The sequence below is a fragment of the Chlorocebus sabaeus genome, chromosome 14, assembly GCF_047675955.1.
Source record: "Chlorocebus sabaeus isolate Y175 chromosome 14, mChlSab1.0.hap1, whole genome shotgun sequence".
NCBI lineage: Eukaryota > Metazoa > Chordata > Mammalia > Primates > Cercopithecidae > Chlorocebus > Chlorocebus sabaeus.
The window spans coordinates 76,003,127-76,028,017 of NC_132917.1; the positions used below are offsets into that span (position 1 = coordinate 76,003,127).

Genomic DNA, 24,891 nt, shown 5'->3' on the forward strand with positions numbered 1-24,891 from the left:
TACAGAAATTAAAACTAGAGGATTTAAAGGAAAAGTAGATTAGTCAATATATTACAGTTGAAAGAGCGTTGGAATGAGAGAAAAGAAGCAGACTTCAAGCCTAGCCTGATCTTAACTTGCCAGTAAAATGATGTTTCTACTTGGGCAAGTCACTGATAGAGTTTTAGGTCAAGAACTGGACCACTTTTTTTGTTGTTGATTGTTTTTGTCGTCTTTGCAACTATAGTGCAGTGCTTAGCATAATATTAATGATCAGCTAATGTTTGCTGAATCAGAGAATGAATTTGATAGAGAAATGTTCATGGAAGACATGCGTATTGAACTAGGCAATAAGTGGAGTAGAACTGGGAAGAAAAAAGAGAAAGCATTCCAAAAAAAAACAAAAACAAAAAACAGAATGCGAGTGAATAAAAAGGAGATGATACTTTTATAGGACAATGAAACGTTAACATTTCCCAAATCTGTGAGGAATTAATAGTAGAGCTGGTAAGGTGAGGGAGGTCACAAGAAATGGAAGACCTGAAAAATAAGGAATTTATATTTGATGGGTATGATAGTAGTTCTTCAACGTTTTCCATGAAGCATTCCTAATGACTGATGGATGTAGCCAGCTTTTGTGGTCCCAGAAGAAAACATGGAAGGATAATGGTAAGCCCAAAATTTCCACAAAGTTTCCTGTTTTATGTTAAAATTGTGTGTCATATTTGCATTCTACCTTATAATATATCTGCACTAGTTTTGTTGTAAGAATAGTAAATTTCCCCAAATCCTTGCATTAAAATATCACTCTATAAATCTACATTATCTTTTTTGGGTAAATTACTGTCCCTACCCTGACTTCCTTATCCCAGTTATGCCAATTTCTATTTGAGAACTACTTGAAAAATTTAGTAAAAGAATGATATAATGGAAACAAGGTTTAAAAACACCAATCTATAAATATATTTTTGTAGATAGGTACGTGCAAAGAAGAGCATTTGTTTAGGCAGGGGAATCAGAAGATGTCTGATGATTCAGTTGGGTGGTAGCAAGGACAGTGAAGGGGTTAGCAAATTACAGCCCAGCCCGTGGGCCAAAGTCTGCCAGCTTTGTAAATTAAATTTTGGAAACAGCCATGTGGACTCATTTACATATTGTTTATGATTGTTTTAAATACTACAATGTAGAGTTGAGTGTTGCAACAGAGACCAAATAGCCTCCAAAGATACAAATACTCACTTTCAGGCAATACAGAAAAAGTTTGCTGGCTCCTGGTTTAGTTTAAAGTGATGCCAGTGGGGTTAAAAAGGAAAGCAATCCATATGAAAAAAATTGTGAAGAAGGAGTTGCTAGATAACCCCCCCAAAACAAAAACCTGCTTTGTGATTTATAGGATACAGGACTTGAAAGAAGTAGAATACTTACACTTTATCTACTTCAAAGGCAACTTGAAGCTTTCAAGCCTGGGTAACTCAGAAAATTTTGTGTCCTTGGCAGACACAGGGTGAAAGAGAGAAAAGCCAGTTTAGGGGTGCTCAATCTTTTACATGTTGATTCTGAGGTGACAGATTAACTCCAAAAAATGTCTAACAGCATGCTGCACCTATTGGAGTGTAACCTGAATGCAAGATGATGACAGGGGTATAGATTCAGAAGTCATCAACAGAAGATATAACTGGAGTCATTTTCACTAGCAGAAGAACAGTCAATATACTTAATGGTGAAAGAAAAAAAGGCAAAGAGGTGGTTTATGAGATCCATGCATTGAACAGGGTAAAAAGAGACTAAATGCTTGTTTATACCCACGACAGCCTCCAGCCTGCCATCTAGTTTGTCTGGTTGTCCTTTGATTCTCCATCAATTAAGTATACAAATAAATTGGCCAATCCTTATGAACTGTGTTGAGAAAACAGAATAAAGGATTTAAAACATTTTCATAGCTCCAAAAATAAAAAGAAGCACTACAGGCAAATTCTAGGGATTATGATTATTATCCAGGAAAATCAGCTATGCCTCAGATATTATAATACTATGGGTCAAATTATGCTTTTTGTGAGTGCAGTGAGCTGTATAATATATGATTCTAGCTATAACTTGATCCCAACATTAAGAATGTGATTCTATGACATTTCCTTAGGGCAAAAGGAATGGAGTGAATATTAGAAGGGTTTATACCTTGTTAGACTTTGTCAGACTTTAATTTAGTTATACAGTTAAGATATCTGTTTTAATGTATGATAAAAGAGCTGAAGATTATCTGATATTTTAGAGAGTATATAAATGAACTGTTTACATTATCTTTAACTCAGAATTGGTAGGATCATTATGGACTGAATTAACACCCATTCCTACCAGCAACTCTCATCTTTCTTTGTTGGGCCATGATGAAGCAATCACCACGCCCACTTCCTCCTGTTCTGGCCAATGATTTGCTTCCACTCAAATAACACAGATTTGATATTCAGTTTCCTAAAAGTAGAGAATGGGAAAGTCAGAGCCAAGTTGGAAGACCTACACTTAATACTTTCGCTCATTTTGTAATTAATTACGCTGCTCAAGACCAATTGAGATAAAGAATAAAAAGCTATCAGCTATTTTTCTGAGGGGATGGATAAGCAAACATGAATCCTTTCTCTCTACATAGTTGGTTGACATTAATCAACTTGCATAGTCTTGAAGACCAATATATGTGCTTTTATGATATTCTTACAGTGACCCTTTGGTCACTTGCATTTTTTATGTTATAAAAATAAAGAGAAGTAGAGTATGGATGTAGGAGAAAAAAACTGATGCAGTTTAGAAAGCCCATTAAGAAAAGAAGCTTTATTATTAATCTGCCAAGATTGATTCTGAGGTGAAATAATGCCATTAACACTGTCTTGAGTAATCAATATTTATCCTGATTCTTCTAGCCTGATTCTTGCTAGGAAGAAAATAGATTAACAGAAAATAAAACACCAACCTCAAATATAATACAATGCTGTAGCCGTGTCTATGTGGTTTTGCTGAAAGTCACCAGAAGATGTGCTTTAAGAAAGAGAAAGAGAATAGAGGAGGCATCTGTCTTCCCCAGACATCATGAGGTTTAAAACTCTTCCACCAGCCATGGGCAAAAAAGACATTACTCAGTCTATCAGCAACTACATTCAACTGTGGATAAATGTGATCTAAAATAGTGACTTAAACAAATTAGAATTTTATCTTTTCATGTAGCAAAAAGTTCAAAGAAGTTAGCAATCCTGGCCTGCTGTGTGACTCCATAATGTCATTAGGACACAGAGCTCTGCTTCCCTTCAGCCACTGTAGTATATAGCTACTGTCTCATGGTCACAAAAACTACCACTCTCTTCTCCACCCTTGCTCTTCTCTCCTGTGGCTGGCTCCATAAGCATGTTTCGGAAAGGAGAAAGGGAAAAAGGTGTGGAAATGGCCATGCCAGCTCAGTCAGACCCTCTTTTTAAATGCTTTCCCATTGTTTACATCTAGTTGAATAGAGCTATGACAATGCTATAAGACAACCACTAGCTGCTAAGGGAAGTTAAGAAATTGTTGTAGTCTAGGCATATGGTCACCCTGAATAAAATAAGAATTCTATAGAAAGAAAGACAGAGGGAATAGACATTGAATAGTAGCTGTCTCTGTCAAAAGTGCAAATTTAATGTCTCTAATACTACTCAAGATGATACCGCTTTGTTCAGATGCTGTAAATCTGATTTTGATACTTCTAGGTATGGTCCATAGGTAAAGAACCTGGCATGTTGTGAGTTTATACACAGGATTTTTTTCTCTTATAGAATCCATACAAAATGACAGTATATAGAGTTCTGGGATGGAGGAAGAAAGAAAGAATTAAAAGAGAGAAATGACTTCAGAATCTCTCTTGCTCAGCTAATGTTACAATCATTCTTTCTCCTGACTTTTTTTTGAGACGGAGTTTCACTCTTGTTGCCCAGGCTGGAGTGCAATGGCACAATCTCGGCTCACCACATCTCTGCCTTTTGGGTTCAAGTGATTCTCCTGTATCAGCCTCCTGAGTAGCTGGGAATACAGGTATGTGCCGCCACGCACAGATAATTTTGTATTTTTAGTAGAGACAGGGTTTCTCCATGTTGGTCAGGCTGGTCTCGAACTCCTGACCTCAGGTGATCCACCCACCTTGGCGTCCCAAAGTGCTGGGATTACAGGCATGAGCCACTGCATTAGCCCTCCCCTGACTCATTATTTTCACCTTTCTTCATTGGAAAAATCTGGGGTCAAAACTAGAATAAAGAGAAAGTAGAGAGACATGTGTTCCCTTCTTAAATGTGGAATATTCGAGAGAATCTTAAGCCTTTCTTTCATTTTATGGCAAATCTATACTATAATACACTCCCACCATCAAGCACTCTCAAAGATTCTGGAGTTAAATGAAGTTGCTACTTTTGTAAGAACAGAGCAATTCTGATTATTTAAAATAAATTTATTAGAACAGTTTTTAATTTATATAACTATTACAAAAATAGTACAGACAGTTCCCATGTACTCATACCCAGATTTCCCTGTTATTAACATCTTACATTACTGTGGTATATTTGTTACAATTAATGGAGCATTAATTGGTTCCTCTTGGTTCTGGTAGTTTCTTAGACTGTCCTTGTTTTTGATGACCTTGACAACTTAGAGGGATACTGGTAAGGTATTTCACAAATGTCTGAGCTTTATTAGATGTTGCTTCATTGAATTTTGATGATGAAGACCACAAAGGTGAAGTGCCATTTCATCACATCATATTTGTGAGTTTTGATCTTGACCAACAGGCTGAGATAGTACTTGTCAGGTTTCTCCACTCTCAAGTTACCCTTTTGCATCTCATACTCTTTAAAAAGAAGGCACTATATGCAGCCTACACTTATGATAGAGAATTATGCTCAGTATCAATAAATTTAAAAAATATCAAAATCATACCAAACATATAAACAGTCCACAGTGGAATACAAATATAAATCAATGCCAAGAAAATCTCTCAAAGCCACATAACTACATGAAAATTAAACATTTTTCTCCTGAATGATTTTTGGGCAAACAACAAAATTAAGGCAGAAATAAAAACATTCTTATGAATAAATAAAGACAGAGACACAACATAGCAAAATCTCTAGAATACGGCCAAAGCAATGTTGAGAGGAAAGTCTATAGTGCTAAAGTCCTACCTCAAATGCTAGAAAGGTTTCAACTTAATGATCTAACATCATAACTAGAAGAACTAGAAAAATAAAAAGAACAAACTAGCGGAAGAAAAGAAATAACTAAAATCCGAGCTGAACTGAATAAAATTTGATCCAAAAATCCATACAAAAGTAAAGGAGCCAAAAGTTGGTTGAAAGTTGAAACAAGATCAATAGACCATGAGCTAGATTAACAAAGAAAGAATATCCAAATAAGCACAATCAGAAATGGCAAGGGTGACGTTACTAATTCCAAAGACATACCATAGATGCTCAGACACTATTATAAACATGTCTATGCACACATACTAGGAAATCTAGAGGAAATGGATAAATTCCTGGAAACAAATAACTTTCCATTGAATCAGGAAGAAACTTAAACACTTAACAGATCAATATTGAGTTCCAAAATTGAATCAGTAATAAAATACCTACCACCCCATAAAAAGCCTTGGACAAGATGGATTCACAGTCAAATTCTACCAGACATTCAAGAAAGAACAGGTAATTATTCGACTAAAGCTTTTTGTATTAGTCCATTTTCATGCCACTGATAAAGACATACCCAAGACTTGGCAGGAGGTTTAATATGGACTTATGGTTTCACGTGGCTTAGGAAGCCTCACAATCATGACGGAAGACAAAGAGGAACAAGTCACATCTTACATGGATGGCATCAGGCAAAGAAAGAAAAAAAAAAACTTGTGCAGAGAAACTCCCCCTTAAATACCATCAGATCTCTTGTGAGACCCGCCCACTACCATGAGAACATTATGGGAAAGACCTGTCCCCATGATCCTCCCACCATGTCCCTCCCACAACATGTGGAAATTCAAGATGAGATTTGGGTGGGAACATAGCCAAACTATATTACTCATTACCACATTACACCCCTGGTCTCTCCCAAATCTCATGTCCTCACATTTCAAAACCAATCATGCCTTCCCAACTGTCCCCCAAAGTCTTAATTCATTTCAGCATTAACTCAAAAGTCCACAGTCCAAAGTCTCATCTAAGACAAGGCAAGACTTTTCCACCTATAAGCCTGTAAAATCAAAAGCAGGTTAGTTACTTCCTAGATACAATGGGGGTACAGGTATTGGGTAGATACACCCATTCTAAATGGAGAAATTGGCCAAAACAAAGGGGCTACAGGCCCCATGCAGGTCCAAAATCCAGTGGGGCTGTCAAATCTTAAAGGTCCAAAATGATCTCCTTCAACTCTATGCCTCACAACCAGGTCATGCTTATGCAAAAGGTAGGTTCCCATGGTCTTGGGCAGCTCTGGCCCTGTAGCTTTGCAGGGCAGAGCCTCCCTCCCAGCTACTTTCATGGGCTGCTGTTGAGTGCCTGTGGCTTTTCCAGGTGCACAGTGCAAGCTGTCAGCGGATCTACCATTCTGGGGTCTGGAGGACGGTGGCCTTCTTCTCACAGCTCCACTAGGCAGTACCCCAGTAGTGACTCTGTGTGGGAACTCTGACCCAACATTTCCCTTCTGCACTGCCCTAACAGAGGTTCTCCATGAGGGCCCCGCCCCCACAGAAAACTGCCTGGGAATCCAGGCATCTCCATACATCTTCCGAAATTTAGGCAGAGATTCCCAAACCCCAGTTCTTGACTTCTGTTCACTCACGATTCAGCACCACATGGAAGCTGCCAAGGCTTGGGACTTGCACCTTCTGAAGCCATGGCTCAATTTCTATATTGACCCCTTTTAGCCATGGCTGGAGCAGCTGGGTTGTAGGATGTCAGATCCCTAGGCTGCACACAGCACAGGGACCCAACACAAGGGCCCAGCCCTAGAAGCCACTTTTTCTTCCTAGGCCTCTGGGCCTGTGATAGGAGGGACTGCCATGAAGCCCTCTGACATGCTCTGAAGACATTTTTCCCATTGTCTTGGGGATTAAAATTCTGATCCTCGTTACTTATGCAAATTTCTACAGCCAGCTTGAATTTCTTCTCAGAAAATGTGATTTTCTTTTCTATTGCATTGTCAGGCTATAAATTTTCTGAACTTTTAGGCTCTGCTTCCTTTATAAAACTGAATGCCTTTAATAGCACCCAAGTCACCTCTTGAATGCTTTGCTGATTAGAAATTTCTTCTGCCAGATGCACTAAATCATCTCTTTCAAGTGCAAAGTTCCACAAATCTCTAGGGTAGGGCAAAATGCCACCAGTCTCTTTGCTAAAACATAACAAGAATCATCTTTACTCCAGTTCCCAACAAGTTCCTCAACTCTATCTGAGACTGCCTCAGCCTAGATTTCATTGTCCATATCATTATTAGCATTTTGGTCAAAGTCATTCAACAAATCTCTAGGGTTCCAAACTTTCTCACATCTTCCTGTCTTCTTCTGAGCCCTCCAAACTGTTTCAACTTCTGCCTGTTACCCAGTTCCAAAATTGCTTCCACATATTTGGGTATCTTTTCAGCAGCAGCTCACTCTACTGGTACCAATTTACTGTATTAGTCCATTTTTACACTGCTGATAAAGACATACTCGAGACTGAGCAATTTACAAAAGAGGTTTAATATGGACTTACAGTTTCATGTGGCTGGGGAAGCCTCACAATCATGGTGGAAGGCAAGGATGAACAAGTCACATTTTACATGAATGGCAGCAGTCAAAGAATACAAAAAAGCATGTGCAGGGAAACTCACCCTTATAATACCATCAGATCTCATAAGACCCACCACCCACCATGAGAACACTATGGTTAAGACATGCATCCCTGATCCAGTTACCTCTCACCAGGTCCCTCCCACAATAGGTGGAAACTCAAGATCAGATTTGGTTAGGGACACAGCCAAATCATATCATATATTCCCCCCAAAATCAAGGATAATAGATTCCTCCTTAGTGCTTTGTACAAAGCTGGGATCACCCTGATACCAAAACCTGGAAAAGACAGAACAAAAAAAGAAAACTACAGGCCAATATTCCTAATGAACATAGATGCAAATATCTTCAAAAAATACTAGCCAACTGAATTCAACACACATCAAAAGGTTAAATCACCATGATGAAGTAAGCTTTATTCCTGGAATGCAGGGTTAGTTCAACATATGCAAATCAATAAACGTGGTTCACCACATAAAATTAAAAAACACATGACCATCTCAATAGACATAGAGAAAGCTTCTGATGAAATTCAACACTCCTTCATTATAAAAACCTTCAAGAAACTAGGCATCGATGGGACACACCTCAAAATAATAAGAGTCATCTATGACAAACCTGTAGTTAAGATCATATTAAATGGGCAAAAACTGGAAGCTTTCCCCTTGAGAACTGTAACAAGACAAGGATGCCCACTGTCACCATTCCCGTTCAGCATAGTACTGAAAGTCCTAAGCAGAACAATCAGACAAGAGAAAGAAAAGACGATTAAATAGGAAAAGGAGAAGTCAAACTACCTCTCTTCATGGATGATATGATCCTATACTTAGAAAACACTGAAGACTGTATCAAAAGGCTCCTGGAACTGAGAAAAAATTTCAGTAATGTTTCAAGATAGAAAATCAATGTACAAAAAATGAGTAACATTTCTATACACCAATAACATTCAAACTGAGAGCCAAATTAATAACACAATTTTATTTACCATAGCTATGAAAAAATAAAATACCTAGGAATACATCTAAGGAAGTGAGAGACCTGTGCATGAACTAGAAAATACTGCTAAAAGACATAGATGACAAAAACAAATGGAAAAACATTCTATGCTCATGGATTGGAAAAATCAATATTGTTCAAATGGCCATAGTGCCCAAAGCAAACTACAGATTTAATGACATTCCTATCAACCTATCGATGTAATTTTTCACAGAAATACAAGAAACTATAATATTTTAAAATCATATGGAACCAAAGAAGTTCCCAAATGGCCAAAACAATACTAAACAGAAACAACAAACTTGGAGGCATCCGATTACTTGACTTCAAACTATACTATACTATAAGGCTACAGTAACCAAAACAGCATGGTTCTGTTACAAAAACAGACAAATAGACCAATGGAAGGAAATAGAGAACTTTGAAATAAAACCACACATTTATAACCACCTGACCTTGACAAAGTTGACAAAAATAAGCAAGGGAAAAAGGACGCTCTATTCAATGAATGGTGCTGGGTTAGCTGGCTAGCCATGTACAGAAGAATGAAACTGGACCCTTACATTTCACCATATACAAAAATTAAGAGGAATTAAATATTTAAATGTAAGACCTCAAACTATAAGAACCTTAGAAGAAAATGTAGGAAACACCACTCTGGACATTGACATTGGGACATAATTTATGTCTAAGTCCTCAAAAGCAATTGTAACAAAAACTAAAATTGACAAGTGAGGCCTAATTAAACTAAAGAGCTTCTGCTCAGTAAAAGAAACTATCAACAGCATAAAAAGAAAATCTATAGAATGGGAGAAAATATTTTCAAACTATGCATCTAACAAAGGTCTAATATACAGAATCTATAAGGAACTTAAGCAACTGAACAAGAAAAAACTAATAACTCCATTTAACAATGGGCAAAAGACATGAACAGACACTTCTCAAAAGAGAAAAGACATGCAAGTGACCAAGAAACATATGAAAAAACGCTCCACATCACTAATCATGAGAGAAATAGAAATCAAAAGTACATGAGATACCATCTCACATAAGTTAGAAAGGTGATTATTAAAAAGTCAAACAAATGAACTATCAAGTAGATGCTGGCAAGGCTGTGAAGAAAAGGCAATGCTTATACATGGTTGGTAGGAATGTAAATTAGTTCAGTCACTATGAAAAGCAGTTTGGAGATTTCTCAAAGAACTAGGAACTACCATTTGATCCAGTGATCCCATTACCGAGGAGTGAGTGTGTCTGTGTGTGTGTATACACACATATATATGTATGTGTGTGTATATATACATACATATGTGTGTATATATATACACATATACATACACACACACACATATATATCTCCAAATCTTTCTACCACAAATACACATGCACTTGCATGTTCATCACAGCAGTATTCACAATTGGAAAGAGATGGAATCAACCTAGGTGCCCATCAATGGTGAATTAGATAAAGAAAATTTGGTACATATACACTGTGGAATACTATGCAGCCATAAGAATGAATGAAATCATGTCCTTTGCAGCAACATAGATGTAGCTGGAGACCATTAATCAAAACAAATTCATGCAGAAACTTAAAACCAAATACTGCATATTCTCACTTATAGGAGGGAGCTAAATATTGGGTACTCATAGACATAAAGGTGGCAACAATATAAACTGGGGGACACTAGAGGGGAGAGGGAGATAAGAGTTGAAAAATTAACTATTAGGTTCTATGCTCAGTACCTGGGTAACAGAATCATCCACACCCCAAACCTCAAAATCACACAATATACTCAGGTAACAAATCTGTACATATATTCCCTGAATCTAAAATAAAAGTTGGAAAAATAAATAAATAAAATTATCAACCACACACACAAGATAATTATGCTCTTCTCTATTGGAGCATAAAGTTACTTACATAAGCTCCTTTTCCCCCAGCCCATTAAGTGAGATTATGTCATGCATTTGTAATTCAGTTAGATTGTTTTGTCATATTTTGCATTCCATTTTGGAATTTCTTTGACTACCAAAATGACATTTTACAATTAAATTTGTATCCATTACAGTTTACTTTTTGTGTTATAAGTATTTTGAGACTTTGACAAAGGCAGAGTGTCATATACTCACAATCATAGTCTCTAAAAATAGTTTCACAACCCCCAAAATTCCCCTTTGTATCACTATTCAACTTCCCCTAAACTCCTGGTGACAACTAATATTTTTACTGTCTCTGTAGATTTTCCTTTTTCAAAATATCATATAATTTGATAATATATATGCCACAGTTTACTGCTTCCCCTGATTGAAGGACATCTTGGTTTCTTGAAAGTTTGGCACTTACAGATAAAGATGCTATAAATATTTATATGCAGGTTTTGTGTGACAGAAGTTTTTAAATCAGTTGGTTAAATATCTAGGATCTCCACTGATCAATTCTATGGAAGACTGTTTTTACCTTTGTGAAAAAATACCAAAACTGTTTTCAAAAGGGGAGACACAATTTTGCATTTCACCAACAATAAATGAGAGTTCCTTTGCTCCACATCCTCATCAGCAATTGGTACTGTCAGTTTTATAGATTTTAGACAATCTTATGTCTGTTTCAATTATCAATTCCATAATGAGAAATAAAGTTACAGATCTTTTTCTATACTTACTTTTCATCTATGTATTTTTTATAATGCTATATCCATTTAGATTTTTCGCCCATTTTTAAATTAGGGTATTTGTTTTCTTATTGTTGAACTTTAAGAGTTCTTTGCTATTCTGGAAACTGATTTTCCCAGATATGTGTTTGCCAATATTTTCCATTAGTCAATGACTTGTTTTTTGTTGCTCTTAACAGTATCATTTGCATAGGAGAAGTTTTTAATTTTAATAAATTCTAACCAGTCATTTGTTTTTCTTTCAAGACTTGTGATTTGGTGTTGTATCTGACAACATATAGCGCAATTCAAGGTCACTTAAGTTTTCTCCTGTGATTGTTTTTGTAGAATTTTTTAGTTTTGTGTTTTACATTTATTTTTATGACCCACTTTGAGTTAATTTCTGCCTAAGGTGTATTTCTAGGCTTTTGTTTTTGTTGTTTGTTTTTTTGTTTTTTGTTTTTCTTTATATAGGGATATCCAATTTTTCAAGAAGCATTTGTTGAAAAGACTATTTGTTCTGCATTGAATTGTCTTTGCTCTCTGTCAAAGATTAATTGGCTATGTTTGTGTGAGTCTATTTCTAGGCTCTATCTAGTCTATTCTATTGATCTATTTGCTTATTTTTTCATCAATATGATACTGTCTTGATTACTGCACCTGTATAAATCTTGCAATCAGGTAGTGTTGGTCCTCCAACTTAGTTCATCTTCAATAATATTTTCACTCTTCCAGGTCTTTTGTCATTCCATAAAATATTTAGAATTATTTTGCCAGTATTTATACAGTAGTTTGCTGAGATTTTTATTGGGATTGCAGTAAATCTATAAATCAAATTTGAAAAAATTGATATCTTTCCATAATCATCTTCCAATCCATAAACATGGTCTATATTTTTTATTTAGATCTTTAATTTCTTTTATTAGAGTTTTGTTTTCTACGTATAATGTACATATATTGTTAGACTTACACCTAAGTATTTACCTTTTCATACTCCTATAAATGGTATTATAATTTCAAATTCCAATTGATCACTGCAGTTATATAGGAAAACACTCATTATTGTTTATTAACCTTTCATCCTGCAACCTTGCTATTTTCTCTTATTAGGTCCAGCAGTTGAGTGTCTGTATCTGTGTATGTATAAATCGATTTTAGGATTATCTACATAAACAATCATGTCATTTAAAAACAAAGACAGTTTAGTTACTTCCTTCTCAATTTCTAGACCTTTTATTTCTCTTTCTTGCCTTATTGCATTGGCTAGGATTCCCATTATGATGCTGAATAGCAATGGTAAAAAAAATCAAAATTTTGCCTGTATTGTGATCTTAAAATGAAAGTGTCTAGTTCTTCACCATCAAGTGTAATTTTAGTTGTAGGTTTTTTGAAGACATTCTTCATCATCTGAAGACGTCCACCTGTATTCCTAGTTAGCTGAGTGTCTTGTCATGTGTGGTTGGGTCTTTGTATTTGTCAAATGCTTTTCCTACAGCTCTTGATATATTTATGGAATTTTATTCTTTGGCCTGTTTATGTCATGAATTCTACTAATTGATTTTTGAATGTTGAACTAGTTGGCATACTTGGAATAAATCTCATTCTATCATGGTTAATTCTTTTATATGTTGTTGAATTTAATTTGTGAATATTTTGTTGAGAATGTTTGCATTTATGGTGATGAGTGACATTGGTCCCTAGTTTTTCTTTATTATAATATCTTTAGTTTTAGTATTAACATAATGCTGGTCTTACTGAAAAAATTAGGAAGATTTTTTTATCTGCTTCTGTTTCTTTCTGGAGGAGACTGTAGAAAAGTGGTTTTGTTTCTGCCTCAAATATTTGGTAGAGTTTACTAGTGAAACCATCTGGCTTGTGGCTTTTTCCTTTGGAAAACTGTTAATTTTTGATTCAATTTTCTTAATAGATAGCCCTATTTAGATTTCCATATTTCTTTTTGTGTAAATATTCGTAGTTTGTGTCTTTTGTGGTATTGGTCCATTCGTCTGTGTTATCAAATTTGGGGACAAGAGTTATTAATAATATTTATTTATTATTATTTTAATGTTCATGAGATTGGTAGTAATGACCACTTTTTTATTTCTGATATTGGTAATTTGTGTTCTCTGTGTGTGTGTGTGTGTGGTGTGTTCACGATAATGAGACAAGAGGCTTATCAATTTTGCTTATATTTTAGAATAAGCAGAATTTCCATTTTTAATTTTTTTCTATTATTTTTCTGGTTTTTGATTTTACTGATTTATGCTCTTTTATTATTTATTTTCTTCTTGCTTTAGGCTTAAATTTCCCTTCCTTTTCTAATTTCTTAAGGTGAAAATTTAGATCATTACTTTTATATTTTTTTTATTTTCTAAGATATGTGTTCACTGCGATAAGTTTCCCTATAGGCATTGCTTTCATTGCATACCAAAAATTTTGATAAGTTGTATTTTTATTTTCATTTAGTTCAAAATAGCTTTAAATTATCTTCTTAGATCCATGTATTATTTATAATTTTGTTATTTAATATTTGGAGATTGAAAAATGTCAGCTATTTTTCTGCTATTGACTTCTAGTTTTTTTCCATTGTGGCCTGAAAGCATACTTTGTATGGTTTCTATTCTTTTAAATCTATTATGTTTTATGGTCCAGAATGTGGGCTATCTTAATGAATGATTTATGTGAGCTTGAGAAGAATGGTTATTCTACTGTTCTTGAATAAAATATTTTACAAATATAATTAGTCCAGTGGATTGATAATGTTGTTCAGTTAAATTATTAATATATTACTGATTTCTCCCTGTTGTCTCTATTGATTCCTGATAGAGAGGAGAGGTACTGAATTCTTCAATTATAAAAGTAGATTTGCCTACTTTTCCTTTTAGTTATTTCACTATATTATATTAATTATAATATATATGTTAGCTGGGTGCGATGGCTCATGCCTGTAATCCCAGAACTTTGGGAGACCAAGGCGGATGGATCATGAGGTCAGGAAATCGAGACTATTCTGGCTAACACTGTGAAACCCCGTCTCTACTAAAAATACAAAAAGTTAGCTGGGCATGGTGGCGGGCGCCTGTAGTCCCAGCTACTCGGGAGGCTGAGGCAGGAGAATGGCATGAGCCCAGGAGGCAGAGCTTGCAGTGAGCCGAGATCACGCCAGTGTACTCCAGCCTAGGCAACAGAGCGACACACACACACACACAGAAACACACACACACACACATATATATGTGTATATATATGTATGTATGTATGTTAAGTTCTGGGATACATGCACAGGATGTCCAAGTTTGTTATGTAGGTAAACATATGCCATTGTAGTTTGCTGCACCTATCAACCCATCATCTAGGTATTAAGCCCAGCATGGATTAGCTATTTTCCTGATGTTCTCCCTTTTCCCAACTCCCTGAAATGCCCCAGTGTGTGTTGTTCCCCTTCCTGTGTCCACATGTTCTCATCGTTCAGCTCCCACTTATAAGTGAGAAAATACAGTGTTTGGTTTTCTGTTCCTGTGTTAGTTTGCTGAAGATAATGGTGCCCAACTCAACCCATGTCCCTGCAAAGGACATGATCTCATTCCTTTTTATGGTTGCATAGCATTCCATGGTATATATGTACCACATTTTCCTTATGTAGTCTATCATTGAGGGGCACTTGGGTTGATTTTTTGTCTTTGCTATTGTGAATAGTGCCACAATGAACATACGCATGCATGTATCTTTATAATGATTTATATTCCTTTGGGTATAAACCCAGTAAATGGGATTGCTGGGTCAAATGGTATTTTTGGTTCTAGGTCTTCGAGGAATCACCACAGTGTCTTCTACAATGGTCGATCTAATTTACATTCCCACTTACAGCATTAAAGTGTTCCTATTTCTCCACAGCCTAACCATCATGTGTTGTTTCTTGACTTTTATAATGGCCATTCTGACTGGCATGAGATGGTATCTCACTGTGATTTTGATTTGCACTTCTGTAATGATCAGTGATGATGAACTTTTTTCCTATGTTTTTTGGACATATAAATGTCTTCTTATGAGAAGCATCTGTTTATGTATTTTCCTCTCTTTTTAATTTTTTTGTCATAAATTTGTGTAAATTCCTTGTAGATTCTGGATATTAGACCTTTGTCAGATGGATAGATTGCATAAATTTTCTCCCATTCTGTAGGTTGCCTATTCACTCTGATGATAGTTTCTTTTGCTGTGCAGAAGCTCTTTGGTTTAATATGATCCCATTTGTCAATTTTTGCTTTTGTTGCAATTGTTTTTAATATTTTTGTCCTGAAATCTTTGCCTGTGACCATGTCTTGAATGGTATTACGTATATTTTCTTCTAGGGTTTTTATAGTTTTAGGTTTTACAGTTAGGTTGTTAATTCATCTTGAGTTAATTTTTGTATAAGGTTTAATGAAGGGGTCCAGTTTCAATTTTCTGTATATGGCTAGCCAGTTCTCCCACCACCATTTATTAAATATGGAATCCTTTCCCCATTGCTTATTTTTGTGAGGTTTGTTGAAGATCAGATGGTTATAGATGTGTAGTCTTATTTCTGAGTTCTCTATTCTGTTCCACTGGTCTATGTGTCTGTTTTTATACAGTACCATGCTGTTTTGGTTACTGTAGTCTTGTAATTTGGAGTCTGGTGCGTGATGCCTCCAACTTTGTTCTTTTTACTTAGGATTGTCTTGGCTATATGGGCTCTTTTTTGGTTCTATATCAATTTTAAAGTAGTTTTTTTCTAATTCTATGAAGAATTTCAATGGTAGTTTAATGGTAGTTCTTTCCATTTTTTACCTCACTTACTTTGATAATCTCTTCTTCATTGCATACCGGTTAAAGATTGTTGTATTCTTATAGAACTGAATCCTTTATTCTTATGCAATGCCCTTATTTGTTCCCCAAAATTTTCTTTGTTCTGTAGTCTGCTTTGTCTTAAGTTAACATAGTTGTGATGGTTAATACTGAATGTTAACTTGATTGTATAGAAGGATGCAAATTATTTATTCTGGGTGTGTCTGTGAGGATATTGCTAAAAGAGATTAACATTTGAGTCAGTGGACTGGGAGAGGCAGACCCACCCTCAATCTGGGTGGGCACCATCTAATTAGCTGTCAGAATAAAAAGCAAGCAGAAGAATGTGAACAAATTAGACAGGCTTAGCTTCCCAGCCTATATCTTTCTCCTGTGCTGGATGCTTCCTGCCTTTGAACGTTGGACTCCAGGTTCTTCAGCTTTCGGACTCAGGCTGACTTCCTTGCTCATCAGCTTGCAGATGAACTGTTGTGGGACATTGTGATCATGTGAGTTAATACTCCTTAATACACTCCCCTTTATACATACATCTATCCTATTACTATTGTTATTCTAGAGAATCCTGACTAATACAATAGTTATTCCTCTTTTCTTTCTTTTTTTTTTGTTTTGATTAGTGTTAGCATAGTATATCTTTCTCCATCTCTTTAACCTATCTGAGTCTTTGTATTGAAAGTGGGTTTCTTGTAGAATGTATAGGTGTGTCTTGTATATTTCATTTACTCTGACAGTCTGTCTTTTAATTGGTGTATTTAGACCATTCACAGTTGAAGTAATTATTGATATAGTCAGCTTAATATCTACCATGCTTTTAACTATTTTGTTATACTTGTTTTTTTATTTCTCTTCTGCCTTTTTAATTTTAATTGAGCATTTTCTATTGTTCTATTTTATCTCTTCTCTTAATCTATAAATTTTACCTCTTTTTAAAAGAGTAGTCCAGGAATTTTGTTATTTTTCTTCATATTTATTTTGTTTGTAGGACTCTTGTCAATGTAGAACTTTATATTCAACAATATAAACAGGCATATTGCAAGTGATATTCTGTAGAAGTGAAAAAGACTGACTGATAAAACTAGACACCTGCATTATATGTTCTTTATATAAATAGTCCATTCTGAATAGTAGAATGAAATGCAGACCAAATGCTTCTGAAAGTTTGTGTGCCTAGATCACAATTACCATCTTCCCACACTAAAAAGAAAAAAAACAGTAACACAGAACATAGTATTTTCAATCATTATAGCACAATTAACATTTTCAGCCATTCACTGGCTTTTTAAGATCATGTTGGCAACTTACATTATATATACACATGGGTTTGCTTGACTAAGGTCACTATTTCAGAGAGCTTTAAAGCCATTCTAGTAGCTTTTCTGCTATTAGTGCCTTAGCATCATTAACTAGTGAACCTTGTAAATGTACCACGACAGGTATTTTAATTTCAAAATCTTTCACTGCCAGAACTAAACCCTGTGTAATAACATAACATCAAGTGATTCCTCCAAAAATGTTGACCAGAATAGCCAGTACCTCTTTTTATTTGAAGTGATAAGAGTAAATGATTCTGTTAATTGATGGACTGTAGCACTACCGTGAACAACAAGGAAGCTGGTTGTAGTCTGTGAAGTTGTGTTATATCTATTGTGGTTATAGCCAAACCAGCACCATTTACTAGACAGCCTATTTTTTCACTGAGGTCAGTGTAGGTGAGATGTGGCTTAGCTTCACCTTTGTTCCTTTCATCTTCCTGAGTCCAGTCCTGTAGATCAAAGATCTTCTGGTGATAGGCTGAATTAGAATCAAAACTGATCTTTGCGTCCAAACATAACAGAGCTCCATCTGAATCTTATACCATTGGGCTTATTTTTATCATGGTTGTGTTGTAGTTCAGAAAAAGATTGTAAAGCTTGACCATGTTTTCTGCAACAGAATCTAAAATATTAGATGGAAATCTTATATTCTGCGCAAGCTGGAGAGCTTGTTCCTTTTTGATGCCTTCTACGACGTCAATAGATTCTTTATTACATCAGGAGTTTCAGCAGAAACATCTTCAGTGTTGACACCACCTTGCAAACTTCCTGTTTATACTGGACCTTGAAATGACCTTTCCATTGTTACTGGAAAGGAGTATTTTCTCCTGGGATATTTTTGCTCACAGATCAAGACTTGATTGCATATTTTGTCATTTTCTCCTGTTTGCTTGGTAAACAACTTTTTCCCAATTATTTGAGAGGAAACAGCTTTTGCTTCTTGAGAGAAAACTATCTTCACTCCTCTTTTGGGACTGCTTTCAAATGTTCCTTTTTCTCTACCACAAGCAAAACTCTGTGCCATTATCACATCTTTAGAACCTAATTTTTTTGACAATTGTGTCAGCTTCATCTGGTGACTTTGCCACATATCCTTTGGAAGGGAGATACCAGCTTCTTGCAACAATTTCATATTCATATATTCATGTAGTGAGAGATTCCTTTGCTGTTGCTGCTGTACTTGGAGTTATTGGTTATTAAACAGTTCAGAAATTCCCAGAACCTGGGCAGTAGACTATACTATGATCTGGTCTGGGACTGATGGCTGTGAAAGGTGGCAGCTAATTGTCAGCTGTAGAATATGAAGGCCACCATTCCTAAGTCTGACCCTGTCCCCTCCTGCTGTGTGCCTCCAGCCACTTTGTAATAGAGAATTTTCAGTTCTTTTTTCCCATTCCTTATGGCATTGTCATTGTTCATTCTACTTATCCATATGCTATAACCGTCTACTACATTGTTGCTGTTATAACTTTAAACAAACTTTTTTCTTTTCGATCAATTATTAATTAGAAATTAAGCTATCAATAATAACTTAATAAGAAATTAATAAGAAAAAAGAAAAGATTTTATTTTACCTTCATGTATTCCTTTACTGATACTTTCTTTTCTTTGGGTAATCTTAGTTTTTGGCCTATATCATTTTCCTTCTCCCTAAAGAACGTTTCAAATTTCTAAGTGGGCAGGTCTACTGGCAATAAATTCCCTTAGCTTTTGTTTCTATGAGGAGCCTTTATTCCTTCATAACTTTTGAGGGATTACTTTACTGAATATATAATTATGGAATGGTGGTTTCATTCTTTCAAAATGTTAAATATTTAACTCCTTTCTTGTTTGAATGGTATATGTTAAGAATTCTAATGTAAATTTTTTCATTGTTTCTCTCTGGGTAAGTTTTTTTTTTTTTAATCTCTTATACTTTCTTTCAAGATTTTCCATTTTGCATTTGTTTTCTGCAATGTGAATATGATATGCATAGGTATAGGTTTTGCTTTTTGTTTATGTTTAGGCTGCTTAGAGTTCTTTGTGCATTCTGGATCTGTTGTTTGCTGTCTGTTATGAGTTTAGTTAAATTCTTAGCCATTATCATTTTGAATATTTCGTCTTCTCCATTCTCTCTTCCTTCTCTTTTCGATATTCCAATTACACCTCTGTTACACCTTTTGAAATTGTCCTTGGATTTCTTGTCCTGTTTTGTTCACACTTTTTTTTTCTTTGCATTTCAGCTTGATAAGTTTCCACTGACATACCTTCAGGCTCAGTGAACCTTTCCATGACCATGTCCAGTGGCCCATGATGAGCCCATCAAAGACATTCATCATTCTGCAACAGTATTTTTGAGTTCTGGTATTTCTTTTATGTTTTCCTAGAGTTTCTTTGTCTTTGCTTACATTACTTCCCTGTTTTTGTATATTGTCTACATTTATCCATTAGAGCTTTTAACCTATTACTTATAATCATTTTAAATTCCCTGCCTGATAATTTCAAAATCTGTACCCTGTATGAATCAGATTCTAATGCTTGCTTTATCTCTTTAGACTGTGTCTTTTTTCTTGTCTTTTACTTTCCTTTTAATTTTTTGAAAGCTGCACATGATATAGGTAATAGAAACTGTGACTTAAAAGGCCATTAGTGTATGGTTTTATGTTAATCTGGCTAGTACTTAAGCTGTGTTTTAATGTTTGCTTGTAGATATAGATGCCAGAAGCCTCAAACTCTTCTGGTGTCTGTGTTTTTATCTGTTGCATTTGGCTGCCCAAAGAGCTTGTTAGATAGATTTTGTACCTCTTTTAGCTGTTATCTGCTGCTGTTATACTGGAGGCTGTTGGAGTAGTGGTAATTTTTGGTAGAAAGGAAACATTCTATAATGTGACCAATTCTCAGCTTTTTAGTGGCCCTGGGTCCTTGGATTGTAGGCTTTACAAATGTTTCTTAGCTTTACTCCACTCCATTTGGTAAGATAAAAAAGCTAGCGGAGGTTTGATTTGGGTAAATGCCTTTCCCCCAGGTGAGATAAGGCTATGGTAAAATCTTTTTCCCTAGAGTGTAGATATTGCCATGGAGAACACTGTGGGAATAGTATTTATCAATGGTTACTTTTCCTTTTTCTTTCTTTCCTTTTTTCTTTTTTAATTTAAGACAGGATCTTGCTTTGTTGCCCAGGTTGGAGTGCAGTGTCATGATAATAGCTAACGGCAGCAGCCTCAAACTGCTGGACTCAAACAATCTTCCTGCCTCAGTCTCCTGAGTAGCTGGGACTACAGGCATATGCCAATACACCCCCCTAATTTTTAAATTTTGTGTGTGTGTGTGGAGACAGAGACAAGGTCTCACTATGCCTAGTCTGGTCTTGAACTCCTGGGCTCCAGTAATACTTCTACCTTAGCTTCCAAAAGTGCTGGGATTATAGGTATGATGCACAGCACCTGGGCTAGTGGTTACTTTTCTTATTTCCTAGTCCAAGCCTGGAAATAACCTTTCTTAGCTCTTCACACTAACAACCTGGTGGTTTTACTGAATGTAAAACTTACGCAATTTTTTGCCATTAGGAATTTCTTACTGTTATGCTAGTCCATGTTCAACCTTCAGAAATCTGTCAAAAGTCACCATTTATGTGTTGCTACCATCTCATGGCTCCAATGGCATATACTTCAGGTAAGCAGATGTTTCCTGTGACTCTATATTCATAAATCTCTACAGACTTCAGGGTGATAGTTTACCCAGAAACCTCGATTCTCTACTAGGTCTAAGAAAATTATTCTTGTTGTAAGCACAGGAGTGTTGACTTCTAAGCTCTTTATTCATCAGAGCTGAAACTGGAAGTCACCAACTTATGTATTAGCAAATTATATTCTAGTAGTGAGATCTTATTTATTCTAATATTTCTTTGGTAAATATGATCCATACCATGGGGATTAATTTACTTTCTTAACTGCTCATTCTTACCCTTGTGATTTATCAAGGCTTCTCTAATTAGTACATCCCCTAAGGAAAGTTCAGGCCAAAAATATGATTGGCTCATGCACTGCGGGAGCCACAGGAGAAAATACATCTTCTGGAGCAGCCCATTCTGCCCCTACGGTAGTGCTAGCTGGAAAAATCATAGCTGAGTTTGCTGCTTCCCCAGTCTCTACTTTGAGACAAGATCTTTTTGATGATCTTCCAGAGTATGAAAAGCCTATTGAAACAGTAATTCTACCTGCTCAGGATGCTTTCATTAATGCAGATGCCTTTGAATCATCAGGAAACATTTGATTGGAATGGGATGAGGATGCAGATTGTAAATTCCAGCAGGTTTTCACAGGAATTTATCTGCCCTTACATTTTTTTTTTTTTTTTTTTTTTTTTTTGCTCCGAATAAAGCATGTTGTCTCCTTTTCTCCAACTAGGCTGGGTTGGTTGGTAGGGAGGTTGCTGCTTCCCTAACATTGATTGCTTTCTTCCTGTCACTCTTACCTCCTATGTTGGTTTCCTGTGGCCATGCAACAGTGTTACTACAAATGTAGTGGCTTTACACAGTACATATTTATTATCGCATGGGTCTTTATGGGTTAGAAGTCTGGGCACAACTTAGCTTGGTTCTCTGCTTAGGGTCCCACAAGACTGCAGTCAAGGTGTTGGCCAGTGCTTGGGTCTCATTTCAAGGTTAACTGGGAAGACACATTTCCAGGCTTATGTGGTTTTAGCAGAATTCACTTCCTTGCAGTTGTTGGGGGTTTCAGTTTCTTGCTGGCTGCCTGTCTGTTGGAGACCACCCCTATCTTAGGTATATGTAAATGCAGCCATTTGCTTCTTCAAAGACAGTAAAGGACAGAATCTTCTCAGAGAGGAGAAGTCACAAACCTGTGTAATGTAATTATAGAAATGACATCTTATCATCTTTGCCATATTTTATTGATTAAAGGCAGCTCACAGGGCTTGCCTTTACTCAAGTAGAAAGGATCACATAAGGTAAAAGGATCACGTAAGAGTGTGAATATCAAGATATAAAGATCATGGGGGCCACCTTGGAGTCTTTCCATCACAAATAGTTGTCATTTTATGTAATGCTTACAGTCACTGGTTGTATCTGGCAGCTACACATGATGAAAGGAAGACAGCTGAAGGTGAGCCTCATACAGAGATGAAATCACTTTCATTCAATTTGACAACTGAAGTTTTTAAATGTAGACTACATGTAAGTAGTAATTACACGGTTAGCTATTGATTTAGAAAATACAAAAAGAGAAACAGTCTTATAAATTCAGTAGTTTTAAAATAAAATACGGTGTGTTTTCCTTATAACAGTATGTACATACATTTGGAAGGTACAAGCACATTCTGTAAGGGGCATAGTTACTGATGATACAGATCATGGTTGAAATACTTAAGCCTTTGTAGAGGACTTTTGTCATAGTCTGTTGACAGTCAGGGCATAGTTATCTTTGACATGCAAGTTGTTTTTCTAGTGGGACACAGAGAAATTCCTCCCCAGAAAAACACGTTCTGAAGAGAAAACAAAACACTTTGCGTTTGAACTGTGATGTACATAACACAAATAGTGGGGATATAGATGTATTTTTTGGAAGATGGCAAACATTGAAAAAGAATATTGACGCGATAAAATTGAGAAAAAATAAAACTTGTTTCCCAATAGTTGTTTTTCAACTAGCATATGCATTATGGGATGTATGTGGGGGTTGAATGACAGAGTAGATATCCACCAAAATAATATCATATGGATATTCCTAGCCGAAATTATCTTTGTGATTAACTGACACTTGTAGCTGATCAGTACTTGCTGTTATTTAAGTAGCTAAGGACGCCAAGGAATAAACTGAGCAGCAGCATACCAGAAAAACTAAAGAAATCCACTTCAAATGGATTAACATAATTACTTCAGCCAGAGAGTGACAACAAAGTGACAAAATACACTTGAAACATAGATGTTTTTGTAGTCTACCTTCTGCTTGTACACACCTGTGCACTTTGTAAATGGCTCCATATGCTTAATCAAAAGAAATCTAATTGCCTTAATTTACTTCATCCAAAAGTAGAAGAGTAAATTATATGTTTAATTATAAACTTTCCACTTTGGGCAGCTATAATTAATGACTCAAGGAATTGTGCAATAAGCCAAAAGCAACCTTTTATTACTCCTGAGATACCTGAACAACACCAGCGTTTCAGAGCCAGTCAGGTTCTATTAGTATAGGAATCAAAATGCCTACCTGAGGCATTAATCACGGAGAACCTCCAAGCAGAGACTTTTAATTATATGTGCTGTATACCCTCCACATGGATTGTCTGCACTAGGGGATGGTAATAAATGTTCTATACTAAGTAATGATGACAGGGGCTCTTTTTATTTTTATTTTTAATTTTAGTGAATTCCACCTTAAATTTCCATAACCTTACGAAGATATGGTCCCAGAACATGGAGAATTCCTCCCTCCAAAACATTTTTTTAGAAAGTCAATGCCTTTGAAGACTGAAGTCTAATTTGTGTTTTCTAATAGAATTGACAAGTGCAATGAGAAGCATCTCTTCTCCTAGAGATCCAACTGGATTTTCTCTACACATTCAGAATTGCATTTTTAAAAGATACCACATCTATTTACCTTATTGAGAGAGTGACCATATAGTTTATTATCAAACACTGGACATCCCAGGACAACATGCATAAATCAGGCCTCTGCTAGGAAAATCAGGGATCACCTTACATGTGGAATAAAGTAAATTTAGTCCTTGATTACAAGAACTTCAATGGATTATGCATGGCATAGCTCGATTATTTTTATATAAGTAGCACTACTTTATCATAGAGCATGGGCTTTGATTCAAAAAAGGTCTGGTTTTAAATTTCTTCCACTTACTAGCTAAAGAACTTCAAGCGAGTTGTTTAACCTTTCTGAATCTTAGTTTTTTCATCTCTAAAATGGATGCTTAAATCTCTTTTGTAATTATTAACTCAAATATAATAGCAATAAATAAAGCCCCAGGTAAAAATGACATACTAGGCTCTCAACAATTGTTATGTATTAAAGAAATCTTTGTGTGTGTGTGTGTGTGTGTGTGAGTGTGTGTGATGGAATTTTGCCCTTGTCTTCCAGGCTGGAGTACAATGGCGCAAACCTGGCTCACTGCCACCTCTGCCTCCCAGGTTCAAGTGGTTCTCCTGCCTCAGCCTCCAGAGTAGCTGGGATTTCAGGTGGGTGCCACCATCCCTGGCTAATTTTTGTATTTTTAGTAGAGATGGGGTTTCATTATGTTGACCAAGCTGGTCACAAACACCAGACCTCAGGTGATTCACCAACCTCAGCCTCCC

The 24,891-nt window shown here is 35.9% G+C and overlaps 1 pseudogene; it reads right to left on the bottom strand.

Annotated features, from left to right (window-relative positions):
* Positions 1–17,560: 17,560 nt before the first annotated feature.
* On the bottom strand, positions 17,561–18,804 carry LOC103220003 (succinate--CoA ligase [ADP-forming] subunit beta, mitochondrial pseudogene; annotated as a pseudogene).
* Between the last annotated feature and the right edge of the window lie 6,087 nt (positions 18,805–24,891).